This window comes from Podarcis raffonei, chromosome 4 (assembly GCF_027172205.1).
Source record: "Podarcis raffonei isolate rPodRaf1 chromosome 4, rPodRaf1.pri, whole genome shotgun sequence".
NCBI lineage: Eukaryota > Metazoa > Chordata > Lepidosauria > Squamata > Lacertidae > Podarcis > Podarcis raffonei.
Window position 1 is genome coordinate 43,186,543 of NC_070605.1, and position 14,387 is coordinate 43,200,929.

Here is a 14,387-nt window from a genome sequence, read left to right on the forward strand (position 1 = left end):
CCTGAAACTGTTCTTAACCTGAAGCACCACTTTAGCTATTGGGGCCTCCTGCTGCTGCCGTGCTGCCAGAGCACGACTTCTGTTCTCATCCTGAAGCAAAGTTCTTAACCCGAGGTACTATTTCTGGGTTAGCGGAGTCTGTAACCTGAAGCGTACGTAACCTGAAGTTTATGTAACCCGAGGTACCACTGTATATCAGTTCAGGAATCTAAGGGCAAAGTAGACAATGTGATGGTGACCACATGATTGGCCCTTGCATACTTGGCATTAAAAAATAATAATAATAGCAACTGCATTGGGGGGGAGGGTTATGCAACCTTGAGGAGGGGGAGGGGATTTTTAACTTTTTGCCCTTGCTGCTGTCTCAAAGCAGATGGAGGGCTTCTGTAGGAGGTGGACATCATTGGCGCTAATATGGTCCCAAGGCACAGACGACCAGTGTAGTATGATTGACTGGGAGCAACATGCTTCAGAAGTGGTACAAACACAAAACTATGGGCCTCTGAATCCAGGGAGTGAATGAGGAACGCAGGTGGAGCAATGCAAACATCTCCCCATCCCTAGACTCACTTCTGATTGGCTTACTTCTGGTGGGCCTTAGATATTCCAAAAAATGAGACAGAGGTCGTATTAGGTATTTCCCCACAAATAGACACGGAAGCCAAGTTGAACAGGCCTGGTTATAGCACTAATAATTCAAAACGTTGTTGCTGGGAAAAAATAATTACGCATTGAAGAGCCGTAATTTTACAGCCATGTCAGACATAATGAGGCTATAACCCGGTAGACACTTAACTGGGGCGTCAGCAGGATGTAACATTTGAGTAGCCGGCTATGGGATTGCTGTGGAAGGTACTTGACGTCTGAGCTGAACTACTTCAGACAGCAAACGTGGGTGGGCTGAATTCTGAATGCTCCTCCATGTAAAATGCTTTGGGACACATGAAAGACTGCAGCGGCTATTTCTGTGAGTAGAAAAAATGCATATTGCAGTGTTTATATTCACAAAATCGTCACTGCAGTCTTCCCTGTATGTCCCTGCTGCAGACTTTACGTTACTTACAGACATTAGGGATTAGCCAGCTGTGGTATCATCTGCCATCTCTCTCTCCGGTATATTTTGTGAAAGATCGCCTTTCAGCCTTTAACAGTATACATTCAGATCTTCGTGGCAGTTTTCCTGCTAAGTTGTAGACACCACATGGTGGGATCAACATGGAATGAGGGTCTAACATGAGTACTAGGGGCATCATAAAAGTATGATAAGGACAAAAACAAAATATAACAGTTGCCATGGCAGAAATCCATTGTCAGCATTAGCTTTGTGAACTGCAGTGAAGAAGCCCTGTTGTGGTCTTCACAGCATTGTACCATGCCTTGCAGTTACTTTTCTGTACTTCTATTTTTTCTTTTTAAAAATGATACCAAATTTGGATGCAACTAGATATAACACCTATCACCTGCTGAATTTGTGTGGGTGTACAAAACCACTAGCAGAGAACTACAAAGGGAGCTAAATAAAATAAATTGAGGTGTGTAGGCGTCTGTATGCATGTATACAAAATCAGGACAGAAAACAAATAGAAAAATAGATCTTGGTGGATAGGCTGGCATATGAGCAACCAGATGTTAAAATGTTTTGGTGTGTGTGTGTGTGTGTGTGTGTGTGTGTGTGTGTGTGTGTGAAAGGTTTTGTTTTAATCCCTGATAAACAGCCGGAAGTATAATATAGTTTCGTTTATTTAACATTTATGGTCCATCTTACAGTTTATACAATACTTAAAGTGACTTACGGTACTAAAATGACATACAGTGGTACCTCAGGTTACATACGCTTCAGGTTACAGACTCCGCTAACCCAGAAATAGTACCTCGGGGTAAGAACTTTGCTTCAGGATGAGAACAGAAATTGCATGGTGGCGGCGCAGTGGCAGTGGGAAGCCCCATTAGCTAAAGTGGTGCTTCAGGTTAAGAACAGTTTCAGGTTAAGAACAGACCTCCGGAACGAATTAAGTACTTAACCCGAGGTACCACTGTATTTAGTATTCTAATATATCAAGAACCAATAAATGGGGTGACCATTTTAGGCACATCCAATTACGCAGGATCGCCAATGTGTGGGTCCCTGTAACAGGGTCGTAATGGGGGTGGGGTGGGGCATAATGGGGTGTGTGTATCCTAAGACAGTTGGTTGCAAAAAAATTACTCATTGTGAGATAGATTATTTTTTTTAATGGATTTTATGGAGAATTTTACTATTTCATTCTTGTGGAGCAAATTAGGAATTAAGACTCCTGTCTCCTCTAGGATTAGGAATCTCATCTGCCTGAGGCACTGGATACTTCTATAGTCAGAAATTGTTGGGTGTGACGGACATGTCCCCCTGATACAGATCAGCATAACTCACCTACCTGTAAAGCCAAGAGCAGCCCACCAGCCATTTATTGGCGGCCCACCAGGATTTTGAGAAATCTTCTGTTTTTGCTTCCTAAATGAAACTGCAGAATGGGAGGCATGCTACTTTTGGCTTGCTGAGTCACAAGTTGTGTAGCTGTGACTTAATAATCAATTTGAAGAAAATTCTGAGAAGTTTACAACAAAGGTTAAAACAACTTAAATAAAAAGCAGCTAGAGAATTTCAGAGAATTTCTGTGTTCTATGAAACAGAATTAAGAACTAAATAGAGCATTCTCCTTAGTTTCAGAATAAGTGGGAAATTAAATACACACTGTGGACCTGCAGGTGTAGATGAACAACAAAAGAAATAGCTGGGTGCCTGGATTCAAAACATGGGGCTTGCACACAGAAAGCCCCAGTAGCAGAGTATTAAACAGACAAAAAATAAGCAGCACAGTGAAGCATTAGGAATATAGGTTGTTAGACTTTTCTTATCCCGGTTACAATACTCCCCTCTTTCTACCCCTTTTGCAAGGAACAGAACACACACACTGCTAAGTAAGTTAAACATGCTTTACTTACATATTGATAGGTCTGATTCATGTACTGTTCCGTGCAGCTGCAAAGAGAAACACAGGCAAAATATTGGGTGGAAAGTACAGAATATAGTTCCAAACACATGTTGTAAGCTTGAGAGCAAGCTCACACACATTCTTCTTTGCTGTTACATAATGGAGACAGAAAGAGAGACAGAAAGAGAGGAAAGAAGCTTTACTTCTGCTCTGGAGGAGCAGGGGGCATGATGTGATTGAGTATATCTATCTATATTAAACCACTTCACACACTAACTAGCAGTCATGCATGACTGCAGCCTCCCACAAAATAAACACTACACATAGAAATCAGCTATAAAAAAAATCATGTTAAATAAACAACTAAACAAAATATCCTCCAAACACCAAGAAGTAAAATATGCATGCCAATAAACTAAAAAGCATTATTCTACCTTTTAAAATAACACAGTTGACAATTAGGCGAAGGATAACTCGCCATTCCCAGCCAGCATATATCAATCCCTCATACCACTAGTAATCGTCAGTCGTAATACAGTCCCTGCCCTCCATACATGACACAAAAGGAAAGGGGATTGCGAGGGAGAAGTAAAAAAGCAAACTTAGGCACCAGTTCTTAGCTGCAAAGCATTTCCTTTGAAAGATTTGTTGTTGTTGTTTGTTAGTTAACTGAGTTGGCAACTCTCTTGCAGTACACGTCCTCTGTTTTTGTGTGGCACACTGTGGACTAGATGCTGTGGCTTTATTAGTGGGACTTGGTGTGTGAATGACTCTGCCCTGCTATGTACTTGAGCTGATGCTTTATTTTTTTTAACCTTCCAGCTCTGTGGTTCTATGATTCTATGATGAGCAGAATAGTCTGTATTTTAAAGTCTTAGAGAATGTTTTTCTTTGAGATCAGTTACTGATGAATAATTTGGAACAAATGTGGAAACAACTAGGAAGTGTACTGTTTCCTGATATTTAATCCTATCCCAGCTTCCCTCCCCCTACTCCCCACTCCTTGTTCAGTTATTCAGTGCCTCCCCACTTCCCCCCAGCTTTTACAAAGTCATGTCTTGCTTTGGGTTTAGTGATGATTTGCTTGCGAGCCAAGTTCTGTTGGGGTTCTGTTTGTATTTTGATTCCGGGTTTCAGTCCTGCATTGAGGTCTTCATCCTCATTGCAGATTCTGCATGGATTTCAGATCCCCAGTTGTTTGCAGGTGATTGACACATTTTGCATCTGGCAGAGCCTGCGTCTTGTTTGTTGATTTAAGAGCAGAATTTGATGCGATGGCTACCAGCACACTGATTTGTTGATGCTTTCTCTTCATTTACACTATTTAAAATGAACTGGAGGAGGCTTTCTCTGCATGCGCCTGAATTGCTTGCTTCATAATTGGGAGATCCCTTGGATTTTCTGTACCTTTGCCTCCCCTGTCCCTTATGGTCAGTTTCTCTGCCTGTGAGAAAAAACCATGCAGAAGATTGACACCAGTGTGCTGCCGGAGTCATGCTAGGAGCCTAGCAGAGGAATGTGGGGTAGCTCCTATGAGAGAACAAACAATGAGCATTCCCTGCTTTCAGTCTGCCGGAATGCAAACCAGTTCAACCCAAACGATCAGAAGATTTCTGCATGATCACAAGCCCTGGTAGTGCGACAGTGACTTCAGTATGTGCAAACTGTGCTTTCAGGTCAGGCTTCCCACGCGAGGACTGCACATGAAAAGAACACTAAATAAAAAAGGTGTTCCCTGAAGAGCCATTATGTGATGTGAAGTCCTGAACCCTTCCATTAACAACTCACCTCAGCCTCTAACCTTGACCATGGGTCACAGCAGTTATTTCACTTATTAGGCGTGAAAATCAGATTTTGCTAGGTGAGGATTATTGCTCTATCAGGTGTATTGCATTATCTGTTGTTGCTTATCCCCCCCCCCTTAAAGGAAGTGTGAGGGGTAGAGGGTGAGGTTTTCCTGGAAGTATAAGATATCATTAAGGATTTATGTACGGTGAATGCATTTGTTTGGGCAACCTGTTCCTTTTGAAAGACTTTCTTTATATATGTTTCCAGCAGGATATTTTCTCTTTGCTATGATATAGAGTTCAACTTCAGGATTTCATGGCATTCAGGCAAGATACCCTCTCCTCCTGGAAGAGGCAGGGCATGCAAATCAAGAGTACTGCTTTGAATAGTGAGGTTGGAAGTGGTGTTGGGAAGCTGGGTCTGGTCCCTGTGTTAGTCTTGGGCCCTTGGCGAAAGCTCAGCCTCACTTCTGCCCTCTGGCCCTGGCCCTAATCCATAACCTTGCAATACTAATCAAGAGCAGACAATGGGTTCCTTTCCAACTACAAGAGTTACCGGTAATTGAATTGTCTCAGATTTTTACTTTTTGCATTTCATTGATATTTGACCTCACCCATAGGGATACCTTTCAACTGAGGGTAAAACTTCATGCATCTGGTGAAGTTGACATTAGTCCATAAAAGCTTCTGCAAGACACTGACATGGCTGCTCCACTGCAATATTATTAATGGTGTCTATTTAGGACAGGAAAATACACTGCACATTACATCTCTGATAGCTACACTGTCAAAAACATTTCCACTGATACATCTGTCTGTGATTCCAACACATCTTCGCTATCACAGTGTCCTGCTTTTTTGACATTGTGTGGAACCCATTTAAATCAACTGCATGTTGCCACAGAAGGTATTACTATTACTATTACTATTATTATTACTATACTGCCTTTCATCTGAGGATCACAAGGTGGTTTACAATATAAAAATATTCTTAAGCTTGAGCTGCAAGTAGCTGTGATCAGGGATGAGAAAATAATTCAAATTTGGAAAAGCAAGTAAGATTCTGTTCATGGCTAGGAAAACAATTACAATGTCTAGGCTGCAGCACATTGTCTCTAGGCTGCAGCCACCTAGGTGTCACAGATTTTACCAGACCTGTGATGTTTAATTTCACTGGAGGCGGGGAGGATAGCTTTCCCTAATAAAATGGGGGGGGGGATTGAAGAATATTAACATTTGAGCTAATCAATTGTTAAATTGTATTGCTTTCAGAGTAATACTTTTATAATATAATATATTGAATACTTGTCTCCAAAATAACAGAATAAATGAATATGGTTGTGATGTTATATCCTCAGGGCTTGAAATAATATGGAAATAGACCTGAGGTTATTATACAGCTACAGCAGATATTCATTTGTCTAGAGGAGAAACCTTACAGAAACTGAATGGCACTATACAGTGCATGTTCAATAATGCAGGTAGTGTAACTGACTATAAGAGATCTAGGGCTTGCCACCCTGCTAAAGATATCTTGGTCCAATGCTGGCTCTGGGTTTAGGGGGTCCTTGGACAAGATGTCATCAGTGGGTCTCCTCTTCTGACTGGACCCATTTCTTCCTTGTTTACCCCTTTCCTCTGGACCTGATCTGTCTGATTGCTCAGAGAAAGAGATCACCAGGTAAGTGGGGACTGTAACTCCATCCCTTCCCTCTTGTTACTGCTTGCAAGCTTGCAGAGGGCAGTTCACCAGGCAGTGACAGCAAGGAGGAGGATCAGATCCAGAAAGCTCCAGGGTCGGTTGCGGGCCTCCTGTAGGCTTGTGGACCTTGGCAGCTGCTCCAGAGATGTTGGCTCTTGACACTTGTCTCTGTCTTCATCAGTCAATCATGTGAGTTTTAGGCAGTTAACCTAAGTACATTTACTCAGGGAGTAAGTGTTAGGGAACTCAACAAACGTACTTCAGAGTAACATGCTTATGATTGCACTGTGTAATAGTTACTTAATTAAATATGCATAAGGTTGCATGTGAAGAAAGAAGCATACATTGTATAGTTTGCATCCAGTAGTGGCTTTGCCTTAGCAGGTAGCACTTCTGTCTGTGCAAGCTGAGGCATGATGCAATCAGCCCCCTGCTTCTGCGTTCCTCTACCTCCTGCAGCTGACCATGCCAGATCCCATTTGTTCCAGAGGATTTCCTGGACCAGCTTTGGAGAGGGCTTAATGGTGTATTGATAATCATTTGTGGACTAATATATATATTTGTGGACCCCCACCGTTCAGCCCGGACACTGATGTCCAGCGCTGAGGGCCTTCTGGCGGTTCCCTCACTGCGAGAAGTGAGGTTACAGGGAACCAGGCAGAGGGCCTGCTCGGTAGTGGCGCCTGCCCTGTGGAACACCCTCCCAGCAGATGTCAAGGAAATAAGCAACTGTCTGACTTTTGAAAGACATCTGAAGGCAGCCCTTTTTAGGGAAGTTGTTCATGTTTAATACTGCATTGTGTTTTTAATATTCATTTGGGAGCTGCCCAGAGTGTCTGAGGAGACCCAGCCCGAAGGACGGGGTATAAATAATAAATTATTATTATTATATACATATACATTATACATACACACTATATATATAGTTTGTGTGTGTGTATAATTGTCATTATGCACTCCATTTTCAGTTCCCTCCAGGACTGCTCCAGAATCTCTGACCGTATACGCAGTTAACAGTTGAAAGAGAGCTGTTTAAATAGTGCCAATTTGAAAGGGCTGAGGACAAAATGAAGATAAAGTTGAGAGGGTGTTTGCTTTTTTATCGATATATGTTTTGTATCAGAAACGTTATCCATGACTGCACCAGCCATTTGGAAGAGATTAAAGTCTTCACAAGGCAGAAGATCTGAAAGTATCGTTGCACAGAAGTGCATCAAACATCTGCTTGAGAGAGCAGCATTGCTGATACCGAGAGGAATATTGGGTGCCAGGATTCAACAGATACAGCGATTAGTTTCACATTTAACTACAATTAAAAGCAACAAATTAAAAACAACAGTCTGGGCGTAGCCTGGGAGTAAAAATCTAAATTATTATGTTCTGGCTGCAGTAGCAAATTGGCACATCAGGGAGAGAGCTACACTAACTTTTCTCTCTGATATGCAGGCTTATATGTAAGATTTTTGTCTGTATTGGAGTAGCATTAAAAAACCCCCCCAAAAAACAAGTGCAGTTTAAAATGGCCGTGCATTGATACCTCCGTTTACGAACTTAATCTGTTCTGGAAGTCCGTTCTTAAACCAAAACTGTTCTTAAACCAAGGCATGCTTTCCCTAATGTGTCCTCCCACTGCTGGTGCCCTTCCACTGGTCAGCTTCTGTTCATAGTCTGAGGTAAAGTTCGCAAACCGGGACACTCCTTCTGGTGATGCGGAGTTCGTAAACCGAATAGTTTGTAAACAGGGCTGTTCTTAAACCGAGGTACCACTGTATATAGAATTTACCAACTTAGGTCCAAAAATAGGCATGGCACCAGAAGATCTATGACTGGATCCTGTGCAGTTGTGTGAAAAGGTAAATGCAACTGCAAGGTCTCTGTTTTCTTTATTTGGATGAAGTTCACTGTATGAGGGGAGAAGGAATTGATTCACCCTCTTCCCAAAAATACTGACCCCCTTCAATTATCATTTACATCTCTTGTGGACACATACAGATACCGTAATGGTTTAAACCCCCTCCCTGATTGTTTGCACTGAGGGAGACAAACAAATATGTCATGCCTAGTTTAGCACTCAAGTCTACCTTTTTATTCTTTGTGTGTATAGGATAACTGCATGTGCCTGCTAGCCTTTTGTGTCCACATCTTGCTTCTTTACCTGAGCATGTCCTATGGCCCACACAAAATCACCGAGCAGACATTGAACAGGAAGGGATTGACTCATCAGGTTAGTGACTAGTGCTTTAATTGGCTGTGTGCACAAGTGCCATGCAAAACAGGGCTTAGGGATGTTGGGGCTGATACCCCATCATTTCCTCCAAATGAATCACATTTTGCCCAATTCCTGACTTGTCTAGAGAATGATGTGTAAAAATGAGGAAAAGGTGACATGTAAATACTTAAGTTTGGGAAAGCGACTGTAGCATTTGGCAGAATGCTGCTTAAATTATTCTTAACTTCATTGTATGAAAGGACCACTGCCTTGGTTTTCTTCACCCCTTTATCCCACATTGTGGCTGCCGTTTTATTCTAGAAGCTATACTTCTATTGCAACAAAATAAATGAATGTGAAGGGAAAGTGTTGCCGGTTCTGTACTGCTCTGTTTCATTGTGACACTGGCTGAATAAGGGGAAGTCTATGCCATGGATGCCTGTTGTCTTTGTCCATGGAGTTTTCTTGGCACGGATACTAGAGTGGCTTGCCGGTTCCTGCTCCAGGTGGATCACGTTTGGTCAAAACTCTCCACTATGACCTGTCCATCTTGGGTGGCCCTGCACGGCATAGCTCATAGGTTCTCTGAGTTATTCAAGCCCCTTCGCCACGGCAAGGCAGTGATCCATGAAGGGATCAAACCTATCCATTCTTAAGGAAATCAGCCCTGAGTGCTCACTGGAAGGACAGATCGTGAAGCTGTGGCTCCAATACTTTGGCCACCTCATGAGAAGAGAAGACTCCCTGGAAAAGACCCTGATGTTGGGAAAGATGGAGGGCATAAGGAGAAGGGGACGACAGAGGACGAGATGGTTGGACAGTGTTCTTGAAGCTACCAGCATGAGTTTGACCAAACTGTGGGAGGCAGTGGAAGACAGGAGTGCCTGGCGTGCTCTAGTCCATGGGGTCACGAAGAGTCGGACATGACTAAACGACTAAACAACAACAACATGCCATGAATGTGTTTTGTTATCCCTGGTCCCATTCTGGGTTTCCAGGTTCTAACTTGGAGGTGGGGCCTGTTCTTTTTAATATTCCAAGGCACTGGGACCCACTGCCCTACCAGTTCCCGTCTTCCATAACTCTCTTGCCTGCTGTAGCAAACAGGACTCTGGTTCTGCCTCACAGCGGGCGGCATGGAAGAGGAAGGTGCGTGAAGAGATGAATGGGAGAAACAGAGCCCTTTCTCATGGCTTCAGAGCTTTGAAAGGTATAGCCTCAACCTCCAGCTTAAGACCTGGAATGGAAGCTCCACAGCGTGAGTCTTCTGCCATCTACTTCGCCAACAACCCCCTGCATTTCTGTGATGAAAAGTGGAGACATTTCTGGAGTTGCAACATGCTGAGTGCAACCACAACTTATGATGAACATGTTGCTGCGTTTCCCTGGTGACGTTAGGTTAACGATGCAAGGTGTGACATCATCAGAGTCAGTGTTTCCCTTCCATTGGTCCACATCATGGTGACCTACTGCTTGTGTGCGCCTGCGCATGAGAAAACACTGAGTGCAGTGGCATTGCACCATGTATCTCCTGTAGGCAAATATTGGCAGTGTGTCTCTTTCTGACACCCCATCCTTTCTCTCTTCTTCCCCCCACTCCCAGCAGGCAGGAGGGGAAAGAGAGATTTCTCTGACCAGAGACCTAAACTTGCCTTTTTAAAAAAATATACATTTTATTTTTGCATTTTCTATTTTACATAAACAAATGAGTTAAATACATAAACATATAATCCCTTCTGACTCCTCCACCCCCCTCATTGTGGATCTTAATGTAATGATTTCTCCCTCTGCATCTCTATCTAACTCTATTTTTATAAATCCACAATTCAAATTTTTACTACAAGTTTTCTGTCAATTCTACCAATGAATGTAATTGTTTACAATAGCTTTTCAAATAAATTATAAACTTTCCCCATTCTTTATTAAAGACCTCCTCTTCCCGGTTTCTAATTCTTCCTGTAAGTTTTTCCATCTCGGCATAGTTCATCAATTTTGTCTGCCACTCTTCTTTGGTCAGAGTTGTACCATCTTTCCATTTCTGGGCTAAGAGCCGTGATCATGTACATAAATAGTTTCATCTGGTCCTTCGAGATCTCTGGTCCTATAATACCTAAAAGAAAAGCTTCTGGTTTCTTAGGAAAAGTTATTTTCAACATTTTTTTCAGTTCATTATATATAATTTCCCAGAAGTCTTTTACCATCTTACATGACCACCACATATGATAAAAAGTACCCTCTTTTTCTTTACATTTCCAGCACATTTTAGACTTTGATTTGTACATCTTAGCTAATTCAGATTCTAAGAGGCCTGAACTTCCCCTCCTCCTTCCATTGCTCCATGAGTTTGCCTGCCCCCTGCCAAATTCTCCCTTCTCCAGTCGCCTTCCCTTCCCTCAGGGCTCACCTTCCCTGTGCATTAAATTAAGCGGAGGGTCACCTGCAGGCCTCAGGTCGCCTGGCCCTTGTATATGCTGTACAGTCATACCTTGGGTTACAGTCGCTTCAGGTTGCGTTTTTTTTGGGTTACGGACTGCCGAAACCCGGAAGTACCGGAACGGGTTACTTCCTGGTTTCGGCAGTTGCACATGCGCAAAAGCACTAAATCGTGCTTTGTGCATGTGCAGAAGCGCCGAATCGCAACCCGCGCGTGCGCAGATGTGGGTTGCGAACTCTGTGGGTTGCGAACGTGCATCCTGCATGGATTACGTTTGCAACCCGAGCGTCCACTGTATTCATTTACTCTACAGCTGTCTCCTTCAATGACATGCAAAACAGGGTGTGTTTGTAATGTCACTATAATTGTTTGTTTCTTTTAAAAAATAGGAATGTGATCTTACAGTGAATCTGGTTGTCCTAATTATAAATAGTTGCAACTCAAGGTACATTCATTTGCTGAACAGGCAGTTCAGGATGTGTGTGGAAGGGAAGAAGTGTGCTGGCATTTGTGTCCCATGTGTGTGCATCCGCTCCTCTGCTCAGAAATTTCACTTCTCTGTGGGAAGCAACTGAAACACCAAGGAGGAGCGGATGCATAATATACTGAGACTTGTAACCAATTTACCAGGAGCAGGTGCCAGAAAAAAAGAAACTGTCCTTGGTAAACAGGGGGAGTTAAAGCAGTTGCAGTTTTCCACCTTTCCTTTTACTCTCTGCACTCAGTGCAGCTGCATCAGAGTATGAAAAAAGTGTTGAGTTTTAATGCAGAGTTTGGGCCTGTTCTTTGAAAAGGCCTTGTTTTCATTTTCGTTGTGAAAAATAAATCACTTGAAAGCACTCCACAAACCACAATTTTAAAAAATCACCACGCTGTATTATGGCTTTCTCTGTTAGCTCTGCACAGGCAATATAGAAAACATCAAAAATTAAACGTGGAGGGATCAGGATTATGCCCACACATCCTATCCCCCACCTTCCTGCACTGAGCATGTCTTCTGTAGAGACCTATGCACATGCAAGCTGTGTGCCCATTGGCACTCTGCAGCGCCTGCAATCTGCATTTTTACTAGGGATAAGTGGATTCTGTCAGTTCCACTCCATTACTGTTCCAACATTCCGATATCCCTTGGGTTCCGCTCTATTTGGATTCCGTCAGGAATTGCAGATTTTGGAATGTTAGTAATGGATTATGTGTGTGTGCCCTCACAATAATAATTTTAAATGGCGTAAATCACCCACCATTTATGCTTTTTTAAAACAAAAAACCCACAAGTCCCCCCCCCCAAATTAAACAAACATAACCCATATTCCTCTTCATGTGCGTGGTTTTATTTTTAAATCTCCACCTTTATGGTTCTGAAAAACAATGTTAACAAATGATTTATTATTATTATTGTTTATGTCTTGCAAAATTCTGAAAATACACCTTTGTAAGAACCACAGATTCTGAAATTTTGAATTCTGTTCCAATAAACATGGAGCCTCAGAATCAAAGGCGGAACACAATGTCTACGACGGCGGTGGCTCACACTGAATGTAATTGAACTGTGAAAAAGACTTTATGAATTGAAAATGGAGATGCTATATGTACTTTTCTTAAACATGAAAATCTTTAATAATTTTTTTTAAAAAAAGAACTAATCTAAGACAGAATTCATCAGTGGTTAAGCCCAATTTATACAGGGTACGCAGGTCCCTTTATATAAGGGACACGGGTGGCGCTGTGGGTAAAACTTCAGTCCCTAGTGCTTGCCGATCGTATGGTCGGCGGTTCAAATCCCCACGGCGGGGTGAGTTCCCGTCTTTCGGTCCCAGCTCCTGCCCACCTAGCAGTTCGAAAGCACCCTTAAGTGCAAGTAGATAAATAGGTACCGCTTACTAGCGGGAAGGTAAACGATGTTTCCGTGTGCTGCCCTGGTGCCGGTTTGCCGGAGCAGCTTCGTCACGCTGGCCACGTGACCCGGAAGTGTCTCTGGACAGCGCTGGCCCCCGGCCTCTTAAGTGAGATGGGCGCACAACCCTAGAGTCGGACACGACTGGCCCGTACGGGCAGGGGTACCTTTACCTTTATACAGGGTAAGGCCAGTGGATCTCCATGCACTGAATTTCTAGTTTCCTCAAGTACACAGTCCTATTGCCAACATCTCTACATCATTTGAATTGCTGTATCCATTCTTCTTTTAAACCAGGTGTCTCATATACACCCTTTGTGACATAACATGTCCACATGTTAACGTACAGGACATTTTGCCTCAGCTACATTTCTTGAGGTTTGACAGTTGCCTGTCCTGTCTTTGCCTGCCATTGTGGGATTTCTCTGACTCTTCTGAGACACTGAAGGAAAGACTTTGTTCTAGTAGAATTATAGACTCACAGAGTCATAGAATTGTAGAGTTGGAAGGGACCACAAAGCTCATCTAATCCAACCTGCAGTGCAGGATTTTTTTTGGCCCAACATGGGGCTTGAACCCACAAACCTGAGATTAAAAGTCTCATGCTCTACCGAATGAGCTATGGTTGCTGCACAGTCACCATTTGGCTATTGCAACTACAGATTTCCTTACCAAAAGCCAGATTGAATAGGGGCAACATATAATATGTTTTCCAGGGCCTCCTAATGAATCAATTATTTTTAACGGAGGGACAAGGCACCCAAACATCTCTCTTTACGTGTGACTTTAAGCAGGCTTGCAGTACCCCCTCCCCACACTTACGAAGGTGCTATGCCTTCATCAGCTGCACAACAGACAAGTTCAATTTGCAGAGCTTTGCACATTACCTAACGATGGAGAAAGCTGCACCTGTTGAATGTCTGCTTGACCTATATGTATTTATTGAATACATTTATATCCTGCCTTTCTTCCATCATGGAACTCAAGATGGATTGTTTTCCTCCCCAGAAAACAGAAAAGAAGCTCTGGGATGAAATTCCATGACTTTGCTTGCCATCCTTCTCACGAGGAAAATTGAATTATTCTGTACGTAAGGCAGGTATGAAGCACACAGGCTTTAATCTAATCTAGATTAGAGCTAGACTATATGCAAAATAATCATGGCGACTCTTTACAATAGTACGTGATAAAGCAATCAACTTGGCAATGCTGAGTTAATTAACTTCTATATTGGGAAACAAACCCATTGTCTTTATTCAGACCCAAATGAATAGAGCTGGACTTCTTGATTACATTTAATTCAACAGTTTCACTCTGGAGCCTCCCTCTGAAATTCCTTTGTTCAGGTATAGCCACCTTAACCTCAGTGACAGAGTGGCCTGGTAGACAGCA